The 24,070-nt window shown below is 49.1% G+C and overlaps 1 protein-coding gene across 1 annotated transcript in view; it reads right to left on the bottom strand.

Annotated features, from left to right (window-relative positions):
* IGSF3 (immunoglobulin superfamily member 3) overlaps nucleotides 1–24,070 on the bottom strand; it is a 276,745-nt gene that overhangs the window by 182,437 nt on the left and 70,238 nt on the right. The window lies entirely within an intron of this gene.

Below are 24,070 nucleotides of genomic sequence, written 5' to 3'. Positions count from 1 at the left end.
GGAAATCACTTCAAGTCGGGGGCTGCAGCACCTGTGCATGCACGTGATGGTTGTATGTACAATCAAGGCTGCCACTTTTTGTCTTCGTGGGACAAAGGCAGGCCTTGTTCCGTCCCCTGTGATGTTTATTGTTATTGCAGCATGGCCCTGTGACATATTGGTGCCTGGCAATCTGGCATCAAGACAGCTTGGATGGGAAGTGATTTGGATACTTGTTATTAAGGCCAAATTGCCAGATATATGTCGTCCCACACTACACAGATTAGATGATCACGATGGTTCCTTCTGGTCTTAAAGTCTATGAATCTATAAATTTACGGATCAAGAGTTTGATTGGATCAAGCTGTCTCCAATGGGGCAGGATTAACTTTTTGTGGGCCAAGCGCCAAACATATTTGTGGGCCCCCATTGGGGAAATAGGGCATGTGATGGGGCGTGGTCCGCAGAGCAAGGGGCCAGTTGGGGGCAATGAGGTGCAGTGCAGCGGGAGTGGCCCCCACTCAGCCCAGCACAAGGGCACTGTTTACAAACCCACAACTGCTAGGCACACACTGGGAAGTGGGGGTCCAGCATGCGGCCAGTATGTCCTTCGGCCCACACCACTTCCAGCAGCTCCCATTGGCCTGGAACAGCGAACCGCAGCCACTGGGAGCTGCAATCAGCCAAACCTGAGGATGTGGCAGGTACACAAACCGGCCTGGCCCACCAAGGGCTTTCCCCGCACAAGCAGCGGAACAAGTTTGGGAACCACTGTACTAGATCATGCTGCTATGCACCTTAAGATAGGTTTGGGAGTATTCTCACTATGTACAGGTCCATATTGATATACACCAGAAAGGGCCAGCTTCATGTTTTTTGCCGCCCCAAGTAAAATAATTTCCCTGCCCTCCACTCAGCCGCCCAGCCCCGCCCCAACTCAGCCCCTTCCCCACCCCATTCCAGCCCCTTCCCCAAATCCCTGGCTCCGCCTCCTCCCCCAGGCACACCGCATTTCCCCTCCTACTGCTTCCTCCCAGGCAAGCTTGGGAGAGAGGGGGGAGAAGTGGAGCGGCAGCATACTTGGGGTAGGAGGCGGAGGTGAGCGGAGGGGGGAGCGGTTTCTCTGCCCCCCCAGAGTTACTTCCTGCAGCCCTCCCTGCGCCCCCCGCCGCCGCAGCTCACCTCCACTCCACCTGCTCCCCTGAGCACGCCACTGCTGCTCTGCTTCTCCCCCTTCCCTCCCAGGCTTGCTGCAAAACAGCTGATTCGCGTGGCAAGCCTGGGAGGGATGGGGGAGAAGCAGAGTGGCAGCGTGCTTGGGGGAGCAGGTGGCAGTGGAGTGGAGGTGACCTAGGGAGGGGAACAGTTCCTCTGCCGCCTCCCCCAAGGTTACTTCCTGCAGCCCTCCCCGCACCGCCCACCACTGTAGCTTACCTCCGCTGGGGCTGGCTTTCTGGGCCCCAAGAAAAAAAAAAAAAAAAGGAGCTGGAGTGCCGCCCCTTGGAAAGTGCTGCCCCAAGCACATGCTTGGAGTGCTGGTGCCTAGAGCTGGCCCTGACACCAGATGAAGTCTAAAGAAGCATAAAATTGTGTGCACTGCAAAATACCAGAGATTCACTGAGCTTTCACATCCTCCTTTTCTCAAAGCTCTTTCAAGGTATTACATTAATGCATAGTAACAATAGTATACATAAAGGGACCATGCAAATGACATTACAACATTATAAGATTAATCCTATTTTAGTCAAATTAGGTTATAATAAGCACTGTGTGCTAAAGACTATTAATGGGAACCTATGTTTCAAAAGTTTCACCATCTCTGTGCTTGGTTCTCCTCCTTGACCCCAATAATAAACATAGCTTCGCATTCATAATAGCTCTTTTCACTCTCAGATCGCTTTACTTAAATTTAAAAAATGTAAAAAAAAAAATAATAAAAAAATATTAATAACAAATATTCTGTGAGGAGAGCAAGAGTATTATCTCCATTTCTTAAATGGGGAAACTGAGGCCAAGAATAGTCAATTGACTTCCCCAAAGCTGTAGAGAGATTTGATGTTACAGCTAGATTACGGGGGTCATGGGTCAGCATTCACGTTGCACTCCCCGTCAGTACTTGGCCTGGTCTGGAGAAGCTAATGATCCAATCAGCAGATTAAATTTGATGATGAATCTTGGTCATGTGCCTGAGGCCTGTTGTGCATATACTAAGAAGCAGCAGCTAGATTACAACCCAATGATTCCTACTACTCCATTCTGGGCTGTGACAACTAGGCCACATCTCTGCCTACGGAAATATATTTGTAGGCATGGTTTATTCACATAACTTACATGATGACTTAAATAAATACATACATAGGCAAAATATCCTCAAGCCCCAGGTCAGTGCAATGTACCAGGCCAGCACTGGGCTGTGTGGAGCTCTGCACAGATCCACGTATCCATATTCACTTACCTTTTCTTCAGGAACTGCCAGACCACTTTGTTCATACCACCTGGTTGCATGGTTTGGTTGTGGGGTTGCCATATTAGCTGGAGGCTGGTGGGTGTCCCTCTGATGGTACCCACGCTGCTGCCCACAAGGTGGGGATTCACTCTGCCACTGCTGGTGCACTGCTCAGAACTGCTTTTTATTTTGCTCACCAGATCCTCCCGCATGTCTACATCTCTGCCCTCAGCAGGCAGAAGTGAGACAGTGCTGGTGGACCCCTGGCATGAGAGAGGGAATGATCCAGCTCACTGCAGTCCCCTGAAAAGCAACTGTGGCACTGAATCAGCTATTCCAACCAATTCCCATGTCTTCCCTAATGAACAGGATTGTACCTGTGAGACAATTCAGCAGAGTTCAGCATCAGGCTCCCCCAAGCCTTTGTGCAAGAAAAGGAAGTGAGACAAAGCAGTTGCTGCTTGGATTAGGACTATTAGCAGTGGCTCTGTTGCCAGGGATCCCTCGAAAGAGTGGTTATGTTTAAATAAAACACCTTCCACTAGTTTTCCCTGAAACAGCATCCTTTGCCAGAGGAAAGCAGAGCTAAGTGACACAGAAATTCAGTGATGTATGCAGTGTAGTTGTAGCCATGTCACTCCTAGAATGTTAGCGAGACACCCACCATGTCCCAGAACTCCCGCTCAGATAGGAATCTATTCCCGCCCTTAGAAAGTTCTGCCACTTTGCTGAGGCACAGAGGGTTATACAATGAGGTCAGGAGATCCCCTCTTGCGTACATATGGTGGATCTCAGCTCTGATATTCTACTCTTCCTACACACACAGGCCTCCTGCGTTCCACCAGGGCTGGCTCCAGGCACCAGCTCAGCAAGCAGGTGCTTGGGGTGGACAAGGTTAAGGAACGGCATGTCGGGCTTTTGGGGGGCAATTCGGCGGCCGGTCCCTTGGTCTGTCTTGGAGGAAGGACCTGCCACCGAATTGCCGCTGAAGAGGAAAGCGCCGCGATGGAACTGCTGCTGATCGCAGCTTTTTTTTTTTTCCCCACCACTTGGGGCAGCAAAAACCCTGGAGCCGGCCCTGTGTTCCACAGATGGAGGGAAAGAAGAATGTCAGACTGCTATCTAGTCCTGAGAGAAGACGTCTGAATGCATCTCGTCTATGTTCTGGCATAATAATTACATTACTTAGCCATTTCATCTTCAAAGTGCTTTACAAACCTTGAATCCAATTATCATCAGTTACTCTGTTCCTGTACTTGTTACACAATGGAGAGGGAGCAAAGGTGGCCTTAAACCAGCTCTGTTGTCCATATATCCTGGAGCAGGCAAGGTCCTGCCCAGCCCTGGTGTAAATTAGAATAGCCTCGGAGCTGCTCAAACTTACACATCACCTCCCTTTATAGGGGGAGAGAAGCACAGAATGGCCATAGAACAATGCATAGTCATAAAGCCCTTACACTACTTCCACCCCTTTAAGTCACCAAAGTTGCAATGGGGGCCACAGTGTAACTGAGAACCAGGCCCGTTATATTATCCTCACAACAATCCAGAGAACAATGTGAAGTAAGTACTATTATCCTTATTTTACAGGAGGGGAAACAGACATAGGGGGCCAAATTTGGCTCTACTTGAAATCAACCCAAATTGCTTCCTCTTACAGCAAAACTGAATCTGTGCCAGAAAGATTAAGACTCACATTTTTTATAAATGCCACTGATTCGGGGTGCCTTGGTTTTTGTGTGTCCAATTTACCATACCATAAGTACTCTAAATCAGGCAACCAAAAATTGCATCATCCAGCATGAGAGACCACTTTTGGAAATGTTATTCTATTGTGCAAGGCCCACACTCTGAAAACCAGTGAGTAGGGAGGGTCTCGGAGCCCAGACTCCAGCCCAAGCCCAAACGTCTACATCTTTAGCCCCATATGTGAGCTTGAGTCAGTTGACCCAGGCTCTGAGACTCACTGCTGAGGGTGTTTTTTGCTCTGAAGCCATACCCACAGTGAATCAGCAGAAGTGGCAAGATTAAGAATGTATGAAATTATTCTGACTCAGAAGTTCTCAACCAGGTGGTCACAAAAAGGTATCAGTGGATCACAGCCACTCTGCTTTTTCTTTCCACATTGCTAAACCTGAGGAGGGGTCACAGCTACATGGTAGCGGGGAGTGTTCACAGTATGGAAAAGAGAGATCCTCCTAAAAAACGTGGGTGATATGATCTACTATGCTACCTGCTACTGAAGAGTGGCCAAACTTCTTGCTTAAACATTCACAGACTTTTCTTAAGCTGAGAACTTCTACACATTAGTTTCACCCCGTGAGATTTTTTTATGGCCAAGGTTCAAGTCCATTTAAAATGGGAGTGAGAGGTTGTAATGGGAACCAAGACATAACCCTAACTGCTGTGGCTTGAACAGTGATGCTGTCATTGCAGGAAAGATGACATCTGTAATTAGTCCAAGTGTTCAGGTTTATTTATGCCTAGTGTGTGCCCTGGGGTCAGTATGCCAACCTGTGGCAGATGCATGCACTGAGATGATGCCTCAGCAGCATAGTTGATGCCAAAGAAGTTTGGTCCACACAACAGAGGATCAAACTGACGGAGTGTGTGGGAGGGAAACTATTGTAAGATAAAACAATGTTTTCAGATTTTCAGGGCATCTGTCAGTACCACACCATAAGGCAGCTAAATCCTTTTGCAGAACTTCTTTTAACCGTTGCTTGACAGGAAAGTGTGTCACTGGATGTGCAAACCCCGGATCATTCCCATGCTCACAGCCATACTCTACCTACGCTTGTGAATTGGTTGCAAGGAAGGCTATCACACTACTAGCACAGGAATGGCTAAACTAATGTTATGGAAAGATAATATGTGAATAAATGCCTGTGTTAAGCCTCTGCTACTGTGAACTAGAGGTTTCCAGAAGCCTAAGCATTTTCAGGCTCAGCTGGCTGCTTGAGCAATTAATGCTAGTGTCTTCTCTTCAACCAACCTGCCATCTGACTACCCATTCCGCCAGTCAGAAGTCAAACTCTAAACAGGTAGTGAGTGCGATCCAGAGACTCCTTGATACCACCTGGCAGAGGACACGGGGTGCATAGGATTGTACAGGGATCCCCTGGGTCAGATATCTTTACAATAGTTTATCAATGGCTGAGGTATCTCCTGAGAGACAGTTGCCCATTCATCAGCATAATCATTACAAAATGTATGTGAAGGTCATATTTAAGAAGTTATGTATCTATATTGAAAATTATGCTCTTAATGCCTTGGAGACTCCTTTGAGGCAGGAGGTAACTGACATCTATTGCCTTGTCTGGCCATTCGTGAATTATATGCCTCTGTAGTTGGCCAGCTCTCAGCCTGGGATCAGGCGTCATCTCTAAGTCTCTTGCCCCTTGGTCCTCTCTGGCAACCCTACTTCTGGGTAAGCTCTTGGTTCCCTGCAGGAGTGGAGCTCCCTTCCAGGGTCCTTTCTAAGGCTAATTACCTCCAGTCCCTGGCACTGCTCCTCAGGTCCAGCTACAGGGCACTGACTGACAGCAGACATCCAGAGTCCCTCTCAGGGCTGCAATATCTGTCTGCCCTAATCAGGGGCGGGGAGTGGGGTGTGGGGGAGAGGGAAGACTAGTCATTGCCTTGGGCTGGGCTCTCTAGCAGCCTCTCTTCTTGGGTAAACTTTTCCCCCAATCTGTGGCCAGCTTCACCTTTTTAAGCTCCCCATTCTCCTAGGAGACCATGCTCTTCAGGTACTGCCTGGGCACAGGGACACTTGTTAGACTTGCTGTCAGTGGAATGGGGGCATGTCCCATCAGCCTCACATTGTATGTCTATTTGTATACTGAGCTGGGTGTAAACTGTGAAACTGCAAAATCTACGAGAGAGGAAATCTACAGGAAGAAACGTACAGCAAAGGAATGTCCTGTTTTTGAATAAAGACAAAGGGTTGGTCTGGACAGCAAAGAGACACGCTGAAATCCTTTACCTCAGCATGCCTATATTATGAAAGAGGGTCATAGCCAGCCTGGCTGTAAATCAGTGCAAAGATTTTGGTGAGTAACGCTTAGACAGACATAAGAGTATCTTGTTAATTAAGTCTAGGCTCTAGAATTTGCTTTGTGATTTTATTTAATATGTAACCCTTTGCTTCCACCTCTTCTAATTGCTACTATTGAGTCTCTATGCTTTGTTAAATAAACTTATATGTGATTTCACTAAAAACATCTGTAAGTGCTGTGTGTAAAGCGGAGCAGTGATCTGCAGGGGAATTGGGAAGATGGGGAATACTGTTTCTTTGGAAGCAGTAAATGGATGAATACTGTGAGTGTTCACTGGAACAGGGGCTGGGTACTCCAGGGAGATACTTGGAGGGCCTGAGTGTTGAAGTGTGCCTATTGCTAACCTGTAGAGTGACAGTGGTGCCTGTGCGGCCTAGAGGGGAGTTCTTGTGCTGCCTGTGGCTGATGGAATCAGGGACCTGAGCCGTGGCAGGCACAGACAAGGCTTCCCCATACTAAAGGCAAGTGGTGGTGAGATGCCTCACAACCCTGGGTATCCCTGAGAAGTATCACAGTGAGTCTCTCAAGTGCATAGATGGGAGACCTCTAGGTATTCCTAAGTGACATGGGAAGTGTTAATCAATGGCTGGTGCTCCCACCTGTTGGTCAGTACTGAACAAGTGCCATGTTTCATATGAGATGTAAAACCAAAGTCTCTGAAGGCACTTTTCACAAGATGGGATAGTTAACCAAAATGTCCTGCCCAGATTCTGTCTCCTTAAGTTCTCCCTACAGTTGCAAGTGGATACAATAGTCTCCACTTTCCATATTAACCTGTTATGTAACTTTTGAGTTTTACCCCAGAGGCAGATAAGATGGTACTTGTGTGTAGCTCAGATTGCACTTTTGATTCCTTAAGCATGGAAGGAATTAGAATAACACAAAGGTTTATTTATTACAATTTTTAAAGTGCTAACCCAGTAGGATCCAGGGTTTGAGTGGACTAATCTGCCAGGGAGGTGTGATAGATAGATAGATACTCTCCTTCCTTACTGCCAAGGTGATATGTCTTGGTCCTGTGGATAAACAGAGGGTTTAGCTTTCCAGAACAACTTCTTACCAGCAAGCAACTTAATGGAGAAAAGAATATATATACATTTGGTTATACAGATAGGACTTTTGTCTGCATCTTGTTGTGTGTGTGTATGTTTCTTAGCAGGCCTGCCTGTTTCACTATCCTAAGATCAGCACTGGCATGCTTAAACAGGCTACTGATGGATCATCCTGATGAAAAACAGCAGAATTTGAGATAACGCTGCACTAATCTGGAATACCTGGCTGCAGCACTGATGCACAAAACCTGTTGCCTCCTTTGAGAGAACACAGAAGCAGAAGAGTCAGAAACAATGAGTCACTTACTGAGTAGCAGAAAAACCCAGTGCCTGTCTGGCTCACAACTTTAAACAGGTTGTGCTGCGTGCTCAGATTTTACGTCAGAAGAACAAAAACAAAACCTTCACTACCTGGCAAATGTCTGTTTAAATTTCATCAGACTCCTTTCAGCATTAGATAGCAAGACAGAAGTGAAAGATGAAACAGTGAGAGAAAAAGCATAACCCAAATGCATCTATGGCCTGGTCTACACTACGCGTTTATACCGAATTTAGCAGAGTTAAACCGATTTACCCTGCACCCGTCCACACAACAAAGCCCTTTATATCGATATAAAGGGCTCTTAAAACCGATTTCTGTACTCCTCCTCGACGAGGGGAGTAGCGCGCAAATTGGTATTGCCATGTCGGATTAGGGTTAGTGTGGCCGCAATTTGACGGTATTGGCCTCTGGACGATATCCCACAGTGCACCATTGTGACTGCTCTGGAAAGCCATCTGAACTGGGATGCACTGGCCAGGTAGACAGGAAAAGCCCCGTGAACTTTTGAATTTCATTTCCTGTTTGGTCAGGGTGGAGAGCTCACCAGCAAAGGTGACCAGGCAGAGCTCATCAGCACAGGTAACAATGCAGTCTCCAGAGAATCGAAAAAGAGACCCTATGAGTCTTCTGTGTTTTGTCGCAGATTCCACCTCTTGCTCCTAAGCCTAAGCTTTCATTAAAAAAAAAAAAAGGTTCTAGTCTTTTTGAAAAAAAAAAAACCCTTCTGAATGGGAGCTGATGCAGAGCTATGTTTCCATGTCTGCAAAAATCCAATAGTTCAGCGAGAGGTGTGAGCTGTTCCCATTCACTAAAACAGAGGTGTTAGCTCTGAAACCTAATGATAACATGCATATTGCTATCAAGTCTTTTACTGCTGCGCAGTTTAGCCCAGTCCTTACAAAGCAGATGTATATATTTTTTCCCATTAATTCTGTGCTGGTGAGAAGTCGTTCTGGAGAACAAAGCCCTGTATTTACTCACAGAACACACTCAGCACAAAGATTCCTTATCACACTGCCCTTCCCATGCATTCTCCATCCTCTAAGGTGGAAGGACCACTGTGGATGGGGTGAAAGGGAAGTTTATTCTCTAAGGCTCACTCAGTCCATACCATCTCCGCTGAGGCTACTAGCAAGGTGCCAATTAATGTCAGCTGAGGTGGTGATTTGGGACACAGACACCTCAAGTCTGATTCTCCTCTGCCTGGCTCCTCATGTTGTCATTCACACCAACCTGTGAAAAGTGCTACCAAGTCAGAGCCATTTTACATACACTTAGCACAGTGACTACACGAGGGGCCAGGGTAGTGGAGAATCAGGACTGAAGTCCAGATACAAAGAGACTAAGACACATAAATCCCAAATTTAGGCATACTGTGAGCCCCAAAACCTCTGCTCAGCTGCCTCCTAATTCTGTAGTTGCCTTAATTCACTCAGTTCCTATATTTGTGCAGTAAAAGTCCTCTAGACACCTAGGTTTCTGCCTCTGGGCATGCACACTGCTCCCTCAGGGAGGTACCCAGGTGCCTATCACAAGCCTAAGACCCAGCTGGATCCCCAAACCAGGTGAAGATAGGCAGGGCAACACCTATCTCACTTGTGGGCTTGATCTGGTAGGCATGCTCAGAGCACAGCTAACACATGCAGAATGGCTGGAGGGAAGGAGGAGGCAGTGACCTCTCTTATAACCTTTAGTCCAGTGATTGGGGTACTCACCTGAGAAGTGAGAGATCCTGCTTCGAATCCCTCTCCCTCTCCCAGATGAAGAGACGTAAGGAACCCCTGTTCAAATTCCTTTTCAGCTGAGTGCTCTAACCACTGGGCTATAAAGTGATTCCCACTCCCTTTCTCTGGCCCCAATTCATATTTAATACGATGTGGAACAACTTCAACTAGCAAGACTAGGATGACCAGATAGCAAGTGTGAAAAATTGGGATGGGGGTGGAGGGTAATAGGCACCTATACAAGACAAAGCCCGAATATCGGGACTGTCCCTATAAAATCAGGACATCTGGTCACCTTAAGCAAGAATCACATCAGAGCATCCCAGTGACTAGGGCACTCATGTGGGAAATGGAAACCTCTGTTCAAATATCTTCTCATCGGGCAGAGGAAGAAATTGAACTGGGGTCTCCAGTCCTCAGTAAGTACCTTAACTGTTGGGCTAAAGGCCACATGGGAGGCCATTGCTGCCACCACATCCTTGTCAAATTGTGTATGGAGTTGGGAAGGCACCTAACCAAGAGTAGGTTAGGTGGGGAGCTATGCTAGGTTTTGTGGATTCCAGTCTCAGGTACCTCTCTCCCCCAACATGGCGTATAGGAAGGGCTGCCAATTTTGGTTGGATGTATTCCTGGAGGTTTCATCACATGACATCCTGGAGGGTTGGCAACCCTATGTTCTTAGGTACCTTTCTCAGGGTTTGTGGTGATTTTTCAAGGTGCCTACAAGCAGGGCCAGCTCCAGGGTTTTTGCCGCCCCACGTGGTGAGGGGAGAAAAAAAAAAGCCACGATCATGATCAGGAAGCAGCTCCACCGCACCAATTTCTTCCTTCCTGCTGCCGAAGAGCTGGACATGCCACCCTTTCCCCTTGGCAGCCTCAAGCAACTGTTTGCTGGGCTGGTGCCTGGAGCCGGCCCTGCCTACAAGTTAGGCATTAGAACGCCTAAGTCCCTTTATGGATCCAGGCCTAAGACTCAAAACTCCTTTCACAGAGGCTGCTTCACAGCCATCAGAAGGTTACAGCTTTCATTCACTACCAATGTGAGCCAACTACATTGGCCATTTATCACCGATAGCAATCCAGATACTCCCACTCACAGTTAAATATGGCTTGAAACTGGGTTGTATGATTTGCGTGCACACAACACGATTTTTAAACCATGTTTCAGTACAACCATATGCCAGATTCACTTTCTAGTTCTGTTTGACAGATGAATTTTGACAGAGCTTGGTTTTCAGAGGGAGGGATAGGGGAGCTGCCACATCCCCTAAAATGGCTTCTGGCTCTGTAGCGGGGAAGCACTAACTTCTTTTGAGAAGTTTTTGCAAATACCCTTTAACCTCATTTGAAGAAAAACAATTCAAAATAGTCTTGCATTGCGGTAGTGCAGATAGAATTGAACAAAACATTTCATCTCGTGCCTAATTCCTGGGATAACAATAAGGAACATCACAATGAGATTGGAAGCGGTATTGGCTAGTGACAACAGGATGTCAGGATTCCTGGATTCTAAATCCAGTTTTGCCACTGACTTGCTTTTTGATATTGGCTTAGATATTAGACTCTCCATGCCTCAGTTTACCCATCTCTAAAGTGGGTAAAATAATACCTAATATGATGTTTAGAGAGCATTCATATCTCTGATTTGTCAAGAGTAGGTATCACATTTTCATTAATTGCACAAGCACTCAAATCAGTCTTTAATTAAAGTCTGAGAAGGTGCTTACTCCATGAATTCTAAGAAGTACTTCAGTAAAACCAGGAAAAAGCAGACTTGCTATTCTTGGTATTTCTGTGTCAGAAAATAAGCAGAAAATTTACTCAGGTGTAACCAACATACACTTTCTGCCAACACGTCACAGAACTATGCTACAGCCCTATACAGATCAGGGCAGAAGTATAATTTTGTAACAAGGTTCTAACCTAGTTTGATCCTGCTTAGAAAATCAAGACAAAACCGTATTATAACATCATAGTCAAAGTATCGTCACATTATAATCATCTTCTGACAGGGGATAGGCCTTTACATTTATAATCAGAACTTTCCTTGGAGTTGGAAAAGTTTTAAAATAACATTTTTCTTTAAATGAAACCTTCTGTTTTGAGAGAAAAAAGGAAAATTGACAGAAATGGCCTAAAAGGGCAAGATTCACATCTCCCCTTCTCCCAACCTGTTTATAATTTCTAACAGCCTGTTCAGAAACAACCCCTAACTAAGGACCTGATCCTGCAAAGACATACACACGTTTACCTTTAACCACATGAGTAGTCCCAAAGAGTTCACTGATACTATTCGTATGCTTACAGTTAAGCACGTGCATAAGTCTTGGCAGGATCAGGCCTAGATCATGATGTAGCCTGAGAGTAGCAAGATGAGTATTAAGAAAGACACATGGCATAGAATTTTCCCATTTGCAGTACAGACAAGACAGCCCTTTCTGACAGAAAGCAGCATAGCTGGTTAGAGACCCTCAGAAGGAAATTACAGTAAGAATAAATTTTTCTTTACAGGAAATCCAAGAAAGGTGAAGAAAAAAGAAGCCCTTTATCTATATTTATAAGATGGAGCTTTTTCTACATAAATAAACCTCTTCAGACATTTCCTGGGGACTGAGGTTATATATTTAATAGGTTTTTCTGGTACAATTTGAAAGTAGATCACCACCATGCAATGATGCCTGCTTCACTTTGCTCCCAGCAGCCTCACTAGCTTCCTTCACCCTCAGAAATTAGAGCTCCAGGTGTTACTCTCTCTATATTGAAAAAAGCAGATTCCGTCTCTCCTTACAGACTTTAGAGCTATTTCCTCCTATTTTGGTGTTCTGTCTTAGCAGATTGCTTGCTTTCAATTTGTTGCAACACAATGGAAAAAGAATCAGCTCAGAAGCTAAAGGAAAATGTAAGCCCCAATGAAACCATCCTCCAAACTCTTCGTTCAATACCTTGGGCGTGATTCTCTTGTCCATTCCATCCATGAGCTTGGGATAGGGATTGAGGAGCCGTGCAGGGACCAGGCCATACCTCAGTGTAAATGAAGCCAGCCTCAGGGCTGTTCTAATTTATGCTGCATATCCCATGGTCTGCGCTAGGCTCTGGAAATCAGAGAGCAGCCATAGCACAGTGTGCACTCCTGTCATACCCCTGAGCCACTCCATATGCCAGTGGCTGGGAACAGAGCCAATGTGGAGCCTTTATACACCAGTTCTTCCCTGGCTGTCTGCACATGGGGTACTTTCAGGGGAACATTTCCACTCACTTTAAGACCATTTTATGTTACGAGAGTGGCATAAAAAGACCACTGGCATCTTATATTCTCGTCAGTGTGGCTAATCCAGCACTTATACTGTAATTTATACTTTCTAGGGATTCACAGAGTGGTGGAACAGCAGATATCTTCCTCATTTCCCTTCCTGAGCTTTGCTCCTTTCTATCCTTTCTCCTACCCAGCCACTGCTAATGGGCAAGTATTCTCTTCTGCAGCTTTTGCCATCTGGAACAGCCCTTCCTGTGTGTTTTCCTCATCACTGGCTACTCATCCTGGTGCTCCATCACTTGGAACATTTAAAACGAGACTGACTGGACAAAATACTGATGAATATACTATAGAGGGCAAGCCTAGTCCCCAAGGTGATACAGTTGGCATGAAAGAACTATACTTTTTGATCACATTTGGCCTCTTGACCTTGACTACATGCCCCTCCAAGCCCCCTTCTTCCCCCTTCAGTGGTTTTCACATTCTTATGCAAAGCATGGGGCAATTCTGCCCTTGAATGCATGAAGAAGTTACCGGGAGCCCTGCATGTGTGTATCCAAAGATAGAAACTGGCTCTTGTGTTTAGGGCTTGCCCTTTGGGATTAACTGCTATGCTACCACTGTGTTCCTAATTTCCATGTTGTTGACTTATCTCACTTCCTTCACTTTTCCATTAACTATGGATGCAAGTTTCATTTTGTTTCTTATCATCTTTTACATCTATATTAGATACAATGAGTTAAAGCTACTGTATTTACAGCCATCTCCCAGGAGGAACCAACTGAATTATGGTAGTGTCACATCTACACTCCTTGCTTGTACCTGTGAGGAGATTAAGTATATGATGGCTCTCCTCTAGCTCTGGGGGAAATAAATATATTGTATTTATATAGCAACTTTCATCCAGAGACTGTTCAAATCACTTCTACCATTACAATAACAGCCAACTCTGGGGTTGAACATTGTGGCAGTTTAATAGCAGCACTACACAGTGGTGCAGAACTGGAAGTGAAGATACTATATCCAGCTGAAACTACCTGTGGAATTAAAGAGAGGCAGAATGTAATTCACCGATTTGGAATTTAGACAGAACACCAGGAAATCTTTAATGACCACAAGAAGTCAGAACGGTGTTTTTATATCTCATCCAAAAGACAGTACCTGCAGCACAACACTGGGAACTGCATACTAGAGTACAACTAACTTCCAGAAGCACCCGTGTATTCCTTGGAAGTCCTTTCATTCGTCTAGAGCCTAATCCTGCATCTGCTTGCTTGTGAAATCAGATAAGTTCGTTGGCAGAAATAGAATGGCTGCAGATGAAATAGAAAAAGTACTAGTCACTGCCCTTTCTCAAGACCCAAACATTCAGACCATACAGTATTAATTCATGTATTTCTTGAGTTGATGCATTCATATCACTGAGAACACTGTTGAGCCCATTCACTTTACTTATATTCTTTAGACGAGGCAGCCTGCACTCTGCTACCTGTGTGAAGATAAAGTGTGCTAGCTCTCCTCTAGCTAGAGGAAATAAATATCTTGTATTTATATAACAACTATGAATCCTCTCCCTCCCACGCCCCCAAACATCTCTCAGAAGGGGGAAAAACCCTACAGAACTACAGCTGTACCAAGGGTGGATCAGAGAACAGAGTATGACCAGAAGCACACTGAAGTTAGAAGTTCCTGTATTTGGTTCCTAGATACTACACTGATTAGCAAAATATAATTATGTGGTTAAGATAATACAGATAATTTGGATGTTCTGACTTTATGAACAGTCAGATGCAAACACCTTCTAGACTATCAGGAGTTGAAGGTCATACCACATAGCATTGGAAAGGTATATTTTGTTAAGGCTGCAACAATGTCTTTGATTGGATCTATTATATCGGAGGTGTTATTTTTATGCACACAGTATGGTGGACATTCAGACAAATGGGTGATTTTTTTAGTGCCACAGATTTGCTGGAATCATATATCCAACAAACAGAACTCAATCATTTCTGAGTTTTAATGAATTATCTGGGCCTCAGAAGTGGAACGTGCCAGCAATAACACTTACTGATCCTTTTGTGACCTGGGGGCAAAATATGCGTATGGCCTTAGCATTAAAATGGGCTTTCCAGCTCCCTGCTTTTCTAGTGGAGCATCTGGTGGCATTGACACTAATGATACAAGTATGCGATGTCAGCTCACTGTTCCGCCTGACAGCAATAGTGTAGTGGATCTCTTCACCATGACTACATTTAGAGCACTTTCCTGCCCAGCAACCCATGTGGTGCAATACCAAACACTTACTAGTATTGCTTAGTGGCAGCAGGAGAATGAGAAGATACCCTCTAAAATAGGTAGCAGGGGCACAAGCTCAAGGTCACTGACATCACCCAAGGTATCAAAGCTACACGGAGGATATGCACTATTAAAAACAGCGGTCCCAGTATTCTTCCCATTGAAGGCAATAGGAGTTTTGCCCTTGACTTCAGCTGGAGAAGAATTAGGCTCAGAAGATACAAACCATGCCTTCAGACCCTCTGCATCCCTCTTCATTATTTCTTCACTTGTAACTGTTTCACAGTGGGAAACTCTGATTGACCAAAAGATACTAGTCAGAAACGGAGTCTGACCAATTCATTATGCAGCACAAATCAAAATTAGAGTGAATGATTTAGATCTGGAGAACAAAGGCAAACATTCCTCCCTGACATCTGTAAGACACCAAACATTCTCATGGAAATGTATAATTCCAAGCTTGCAGCACATCTGTGAAATCTTTCTCATGTCCTCCCTTAGTTGCACTGTGACCCCCAATTGAGGGCTGGCAGCCAAAATGGAAAAAGTCTGACATAAATATTTAACTAATTTGAGATGTGTGTTTCTAATTACTAGCTAATTATTTTATGCCAGTCATAAAAGATTGTTTGGGTCTTTTCAGAGGGTTACATGAGGATAACGCAGTTCAGCCAAATAAATGGTAAGTGAAACAAGTCTCCGTGCTAATTAATGTTAATAAATGGATCAAGAACCAGCATCTCTTTGAAAATACAGGATCAACAGGACTCCAAGTGTGATTCATTACAATTAGTGCTGTGATGACAAACATTACAGATCTCCTAATGTTAATCCTCTATTTCATACAGCATCTCTGGGAAGTGCTCTCTTGTTGGAGGGAGAAGGGAAGGTGTAATCCTCCACAAGTTGTAACTAACAAGATGATGGTTCCAGAGAAATCAGCAGGTAGCTAGGTAGGCATAACTCTCTGAATGGCAATATACAAAAACCTGTAGGAGAACACTTCAACCTTCCTGGCCACACAAGAGCAAATTTTAAGGTAGCCATCCTACAGCAAAAAAACTTCAGGACCAGACTTCAAAGAGAAATTGCTGAACTTCAGTTCATTTTCAAATTTGACACCATCAGCTCAGGATTAAACAAAGACTGTGAATGGCTTGCCAACTACAAAACCAGTTTCTCCTCCCTTGGTGTTCACACCTCAACTACTAGAACAGGGCCTCATCCTCCCTGATTGAACTAACCTCGTTATCTGGCCTGCATATTTATACCTGCCTCTGGAAATTTCCATTACTTGCGTCTGATGAAGTGAGTATTCACCCAGGAAAGCTCATGCTACAATACATCTGTTAGTCTATAAGGTGCCACAGAACTCTTTGTTGCTCTCTGAGTTGGCGTTTTGTAGCGAGGCGCCCTGGCTCGCAGCTGCACCCGAGAGGGCCGAGCCACTGCAGCCGCCAAAGTAGGCGGAGCCACTGCCGCCAGTTCCCACACCCCGGAAGTCAAGGGGTGGGACAGGAAGTATAAAAGCCCAGACCCGGCGCTCACTGGGAGGCCGGTCGCTGAAGAGGACAGAAGCGGGTGGCTGAGCTCCCGCCTGGCCTGAGCTTCCCCGTGCCCGGTATCCTGAGGAGCTGCCTGAGCTTCCCCGTGCCTGGTATCCTGAGGAACCCATGGTCTGGGACCCACCGGAAGACGCCAGCGAGATGCAGGTACCCGGAGAGGGGGAGATCGGAAGTGGCCCAGAGGTAGCCGACCTGGTTTGGCTCCCGGAGAGCCTGAACCAATGTCAGTGTGTTGCGGCCAGGATCCCCACTGACAGCAGCGAGTCTTGGCCGCTGCTAGGGCCCCGGGCTGGAATGCAGTGGAGTGGGAGGGCCTGCGTTCCCCCTGCCACCCTGCCAAGGGTGGCAGACTCCCCCTCTCGCTGGCCTGAGGAGGCCTTTCTAGTGGGCTTATAGACTATTTGTTTGCTCAGCCCCTGCTGAAGGGTCTGAGCCCTGAACTGCTTAGTGCCCCGCCCTGACCCAGGGCCTGGGCATATAGACTATTTGTTTGTTCAACCCCTGCTGAAGGGTCTGAACCCTGACTTATTTGCCGTCGGCAGCTAGGCGCCCTGGCTCGCAGCTGCACCTGAGAGGGCCGAGCCCCAACGCTGGACGTCTACACATGGTGCCTTCTCTGAGAAGTTCCGCCCAGGATGTAGGCGCGAGCTCTCAACTCCGGTGAGAAGGGGGCTGGGGGAGAGAAAGTTCCCGCCCGGGAGATGGATCTGTGGCAGCTCCTTGCCCTCGAGACCGAGAATCAAGAGCGACAGCAGGCGGCCCAGTCGCGGCAGCAGCAGGAGCAGCAGGCCGCCCACCTCCAAAGCAACAGCAACTGGTCGAGCAGCTGGGAACCCAGCAGCACCAACTGCTCCAAGAGCTGATCGCCCAGCATCAGGAGTTCCACCGCCAATGCATCCAGCAGTTCGCAGTGGCTCAGTCCGCCCCAGAGCAGCCCCAGCCAGGGGGCACGGATGGGGCCCCGCAGCCCAGTCCCCTGATCTGGCCGACAAAGGTGGGCCCTGGCGACGACCCCGAAGCCTTCCTCGTCACATTCGAGCAGATGGCGGTCGTTGCAGGGTGGGCCCGTGACCAGTGGGGTGCCATCCTCGCCTCATACCTGACAGGGACCGCTCAGGCAGTCTATCGAGGCCTGTCTGCGGAGGAAGCCCAGGATTACGACCGAGTGAAGGCCGCGGTCCTAGACGCCCTCGATGTGAGTCCAGAAACGTTCCGACAGAGATTTAGAAGCCTGGCCTACCCCATCGGGGCCCGGCCCCATATGGTGGCCCAGGAACTCCGCGAGACCTGCATGTGCTGGTTGCAGCCAGAACGCCGAACGGCGGAGGAGATAACGGAGTAAGTGGTGCTTGAACAATTCACCCGCATCCTTCCTCCGCGGGGAAGGGCCTGGGTCCTCCACCATCGGCCTGTGACCCTGGCCACTGCCATTTCACAGATGGAGGACTTCCTCGTGGCTGAAGTACTGATGGGCCCGGCAGTTCGAGCAGCCCCACCGGGGGCAGAGCGCCCTAGCTCCGAGAAGAAGACGGCACTCTCCTGGGCTGATGGACGAGTTGCATATCGGGGGGCGGAGGCCCGTTCCCGTACCACGACAGCTCCTGGGCGACCCGCTTGGAACCCAACTCCAATGGTGTGGGGGGGGCCCCAGAACCCTCCAGGGGACAACCCCAGGGCCCGGCTGTGGTCCGGATGAGTGGACCTGGGGCACTGTTTTTCCTGCGAGGAGTATGGCCATCTACAGCGGGACTGCCCTCGACTCAAGTGCACCTTTGGCCAGGTCTGTTCAGGGGAAGCCTGTGCCCGTCGATCCCAGGCCGCCAAGATCACCGTGCCCGTGATGGTTAAGGGATACCCCACGACGGCCCTCCTCAACTCGGGCTTTGGACAGACGTTGATCTGGCAACGCTTGGGTCCACCAGTGGATGCCCGTCTGGGAAAAATCCGGCTACAATGCATCCACGGGGACATCCGACCTTACCCCAGCACCCGCACCCAACTGAGAGTTGACGGGGTCACCCGCTCGATGGTGGTGGGGCTAGCACCGCAGCTGGCATATCTGGTGATCCTGAGCCGGGACTGGCCCGACTTTCCCGCAGTCCTACGCTGCCACACAGGGGAGGGCCCGGAGCCCATGCCAGCCTTGGAAGGGGAGACCCCAGGAGCCGAGGAAGACGAGCCGGAAGCACTTGACCTTGCCGACTGGCCAGGAGGGTTGGGGGACATCTCCCCGGGAGCGGTGGAGGATCCCTCAGCCCCCACGGATTTTTGCAGAGACCAAAAGGCCTACCCTAGACTCAAGCCGGCATACGAACAACTGGCCACCGTGGATGGAACCATCCTCAATCCTGACCAGGCGGCGCAGTGGCCGCATTTTGAGCTGAGACGAGAACTCCTGTATTGGGTCAAGAGGGACCCACACACCGGGGAGCCCCAGACCCAGCTCCTCGTGCCCCGATGTCATCGGCAGGCAGTCTTGAAGCTGGCCCACAAAGTCCCAGCAGCCGGACACCTAGACCACAAAAAGACACTGGCCCGGATACTGAGGCACTTCTTTTGGCCGGGTATATATCAGAAAGTAAAACGCTACTGCAACTCCTGCCCCGAGTGCCAGCTGGCCGCCCCAGCAAGAACTCCCAAGGCGCCTCTAGTGCCCATGCCTGTAATCGAGACCCCCTTCGAGCGCGTGGCTATGGGTCTAGTAGGGCCTCTCCCCAAGAGCATTTCAGGGTTTCAGTACATCCTGGTCATGCTGGACTATGCCACCTGGTTCCCTGAGGCGATTCCCCTGTGAAACATCACAGCCCACACTATCGCAAACGAGGTGGTGAAGATCTTGGCCCTCGTCGGCCTGCCCTGGGAGATCCTCACAGACCAGGGGACCAATTTTACCTCGCGATTACTAGGCCAAGTGTGTGACCTCCTGGGGATCAAGCAGCAGCAGACGTCGGTATATCACCCCCAGACTGATGGATTGGTCGAAAGGTTCAATCGGACCCTAAAGGACATGCTGCGCAGATTCCCCCAGCAGGACCTCCGCCGACGGGACCAGCTACTCCCACTCTTGCTTTTAGTGGTATGAGATGTCCCCCAATCGTCGACCAAATTTTCACCCTTTGAACTGCTGTATGGCCAACGGCCCCGGGGCCTCTTGGACCTAATGTGGGAAACCTGGGAGCAAACCTCATCCCCTGCCCAAGGCCTTTTGAAGTACGTGATCCAGCTGCAGGAGCGACTTAGACAGGCGGGGGCCCTGGCCCAAGAGAATTTGAAAGCCACCCAAGAAACACAGGCCCAGAGCTATAATCGGGACGCACAGACCCGGGACTTTCAACCCAGCGACTGGGTCCTTCTCCTTCTTCCCTCCAAGTCCAAGCTCCTGGCTCGGTGGCAAGGACTGTATGAGGTGGTGAGAAAAGTAGGCCCAGTCACCTATGAGATCAACCAGCCCGACCAGCAAAAGAAGCTACAGCAATACCACATTAACCTTCTCAAGCCCTGGCAGGAACAAGAAGGTCTTTTGATAAACCTCTACCCACCAGAGCCTGAGCTAGGACCCCAGATAACCTACATCAAGGACCCAGAGGGGCCCCATCTTGGGGCGACACTGATGGAGGCACAGCTTAAGCAAACCCGGTGCCTCCTACAAGCCTTCTCTCGCACTTTCACAGCTCAACTGGGATACATCACACTGGTACACCATAGGATTCAGACGGAGCCTGGAGTGGTGGTGTGGGGCGCGATCCGGCCTCTGCCCTATCATAGGAGGCGTATCGTTGACAAGGAGGTACGAAATATGTTAGACTTGGGGGTGACTGAACCCTCGCACAGCGAGTGGCGTAGCCCTGTGGTGCTGGTCCCGAAGCCCGATGGCTCCCAACGATTCTGCATTGACTTCAGGTGCGTCAATGCCCTCTCCAAATTCGATGCATACCCCATGGCCCGGATAGACGAGCTGTTGGCCCGGCTAGGAGAGGCCCATTATATCACCACCCTGAATTTAAGCAAGAGTTACTGCAGATCCCCCTGGATCCAGCTTCCGGAGAGAAGACAGCCTTCGCCACCCCTATGGGCCTCTATCAATTTACCCGGATGCCCTTTGGCCTCCATGGGGCCCCGGCTACATTTCAGCGCCTGATGGACCGCCTCCTCCAACCACATCAGGCCTACGCTGCGGCCTATCTGGACAACATGGTCATCCACAGCCGCCACTGGGAGAGCCACTTAGAGCGGGTCACAGCCGTCCTGAAGTCCCTGCGGGCAGCCAGGTTAACGGCCAACCCTAAGAAGTGCCGCATCAGCTGGCAAGAAACCACCTACCTGGGGTACACCATCGGGAATGGACAGGTGAAACCCTTCATGAGCATGGTTCAGGCCGTTGCAGCCTGTCCCCTACCAGCCACAAAACGCCAAACCCGTCAGTTCTTGGGGCAGGCGGGGTATTTTCGACAGTTCATTCCCCAGTTCACAGCGATTGCCGCTCCCTTGACGGGGCTCCTAACCAAGGACAGCCCGCAACAAGTGAAATGGACCCCCGAGTGTGACGAGGCCTTTCAAACGCTTAAGGCAAGTCTCTGCTGTGAGCCTGTCCTGTATAGCCCCGATTTTGACCAGCCATTTATCCTGCAGGCGGATGCCTCGGAGGTGGGGCTCGGGGCTGTCCTCTCCCAAGAGGTGGACGGGAAGAGCATCCGGTCCTCTACATCAGCCGGAAACTGTTTCCCTGAGAGGAAAACTATGCGGTGGTTGAAAAGGAAGCCTTCATGGTGAAGTGGGCCTGCGATGTCCTGTGGTACTACCTCCTTGGGGCCCCGTTCACCTTGGTCACCGACCACGCCGCCCTCCAGTGGTTGGCATGCATGAAGGACCATAACATGTGGCTGCAGCGATGGTACCTGGCACTGCAGCCCAATGCCTTCACCGTTCGCCATAGGGCCGGGAAGGATCACGCAAACGCGGACTTCCTTTCCCACCTGGGGGGTATGGAAGGATCTGGCCCCGCTGCACGGGAGCCAGCCTTGAGGGGGGGACCATGTAGCAAGGCACCCTGGCTTGCAGCTGCACCTGAGAGGGCCGAGCCACTGCAGCAGCCAAAGTGGGCGGAGCCACTGCTGCCAGTTCCCGCCCCCCGGAAGTCAAGGGGCGGGACAAGAAGTATAAAAACCCAGCCCCAGCGCTCACTGGGAGGCCGACTGCCGAAGAGGACAGACGCGGGTGGCCAAGCTTCCCCGTGCCCGGTATCCTGAGGAGCTGCCTGAGCTTCCCCATGCCTGGCAGGACCGGCGCTAGTGTTTTTAGCGCCCTAGGCGCATGGCCATTTCACCGCCCCGTGTGCTGCTCCCGCAGGCACTACTGCAGCAGGTCCACCGGCGCCGCCTGCCGCCCCCCAATAATCCTGCCGCCCTAGGTGACTGCCTAGGCCGCCTAAATGGAAGCGCCGGCCCTGGTGCCTGGTATCCTGAGGAACCCATGGTCTGGGACCCACCGGAAGATGCCGGCGAGACACAGATACCCAAAGAGGGGGAGGTCGGAAATGGCCCGGGGGTAGCCGACCCTGGTTTGGCTCCTGGAGAGCTTGAACCAATGTCAGTGTGTTGCGGCCAGGATCCCCATTGACAGCAGTGAGTCTTGGCCGCTGCTAGGGCACCAGGCTGGAACGCAGCGGAGTGGGAAGGCCTGCATTCCCCCTGCCACCCTGCCAAGGGTGGCAGACTCCCCCTCTCGCTGACCTGAGGAGGCCTTTCTAGTGGGCTTATAGACTATTTGTTTGCTCAGCCCCCGCTGAAGGGTCTGAGCTCTGAACTGCTTAGGGCCCCGCCCTGACCCAGGGCCTGGGCTTATAGACTATTTGTTTGTTCAACCCCTGCTGAAGGGTCTGAACCCTGACCTATTTGCCATCGGTAGCGAGGCGCCCTGGCTCACAGCTGCGCCTGAGAGGGCTGAGCCCCAACGCCGGACGTCTACACGTTTAATAAATGATTAGATTGCTTTTGAGGGAGGTGTCTGTGTGAGTGCAAGTGTGCACATGCATAGCACCACCTCAGTTGATTTGTTTATCTAGTAAAAATGGTTGGACTGCAGTTGAAAAACCAAGTACTTCCCCTTCCTGACAACCCAGGCCTAGCTCCTTTTCCTCTAGCAATCTACACCTTTTTCAGATGGAACTGGCTGGCCAGTTTCGCTCCCAGTTCTGAATGATCCTGAGCAGTGTATCCTTTCTCTGTACCCAACAGCATTATTTCAGAGCTAAGACCAGTTTCTCACACTCCCATTCTGTCTCCTTGTCACTCCACCTCTTCCCCTGCTAGGATGACACAGCATAAGGGCCTGATTATGACCGTCAATGTATGTGAATGGGGTGTGGGGTGTGTGTGTGATAGACTCTACATCTAAGCAGGCAGGTGTGTTGTACTGCTGTGTAGCTGTTGCACAAGTGCCTCAGAGGGGAGGGCTGCAGGATTCACATTCCTCCCCATGGCTGTGCAGATCCTTGCTGCAGATACAGGTAGAGCAGGGCTTTAGCCCCAGATGTATACACACTGGGCCAAATTCTACCCTCTCTCTGTATAATCCTACTTAATTTGTTCCAGTGAGTTCTCTGGGTGCCCCATACAGGCTTTTCTGTCCATGTTCATAAGTGACTGGCCATCATCCAACATAAGCTAGAACTTCCTTCTGCGTCTTGAAAGGCAGCGAATATGGAGGTCTGGGTCTCCTACTCCACCACTGAAGTGTTCTCTTGCCTTCACCCAAGGCAGCTTCTCTTCCTGTGTCATCTGTTTTTCACCTGCCTGGTACTAGCTGATAAACATTTCCTTTTCTTTGCCAATCTTTCTTGGCTAGATCTTCTCATCCTAGAAGGCTTGTAATACACCATCTCTAGAAGGCTTGTCTCTGCTAGAGCTTTTTAATACTAATTAATTGATTGCCTATTAATTTGAGTTAGCTAACACATTTGTACATGCTAGTTTGGACACCACAAATACCTAGCGTTAACCACAAACATGGGTGTCCTGCCACAGATGTTGATGGAATGTTCAAACTACCATGTACAAATGTGTTAGAGAACACAAGTTAACTAGCAATCAACTAGAGTTAAAAATCTCTTGGGGAGACATACCCTTAGCTGCAGGATAAGGTCCCCTCTTTCCCTGTCAGACATGGAGCTGCTTCCTTCACAGTTTGTGCTAATAGCATGCCTGTCTTTTCCACATGGAATGTCTTTCTTACTTGTGACTTTAGACCAGGAGTGGGCATACTTTTTGGCCTGAGGGCCACATCAAGGTGTGAAACTGTATGGAAGGCTGGGTATGGAAGGCTGTGCCTCCTCCAACAGCCTTGGCTCCACCCCCTATCCACCTCTCCCACTTCCT

Source organism: Gopherus flavomarginatus, chromosome 1, assembly GCF_025201925.1.
Source record: "Gopherus flavomarginatus isolate rGopFla2 chromosome 1, rGopFla2.mat.asm, whole genome shotgun sequence".
NCBI classification, from domain to species: Eukaryota; Metazoa; Chordata; order Testudines; family Testudinidae; genus Gopherus; species Gopherus flavomarginatus.
The sequence above is the reverse complement of the archived record's forward strand: the minus strand, read 5'-3'. Positions and strand labels throughout refer to the sequence as shown.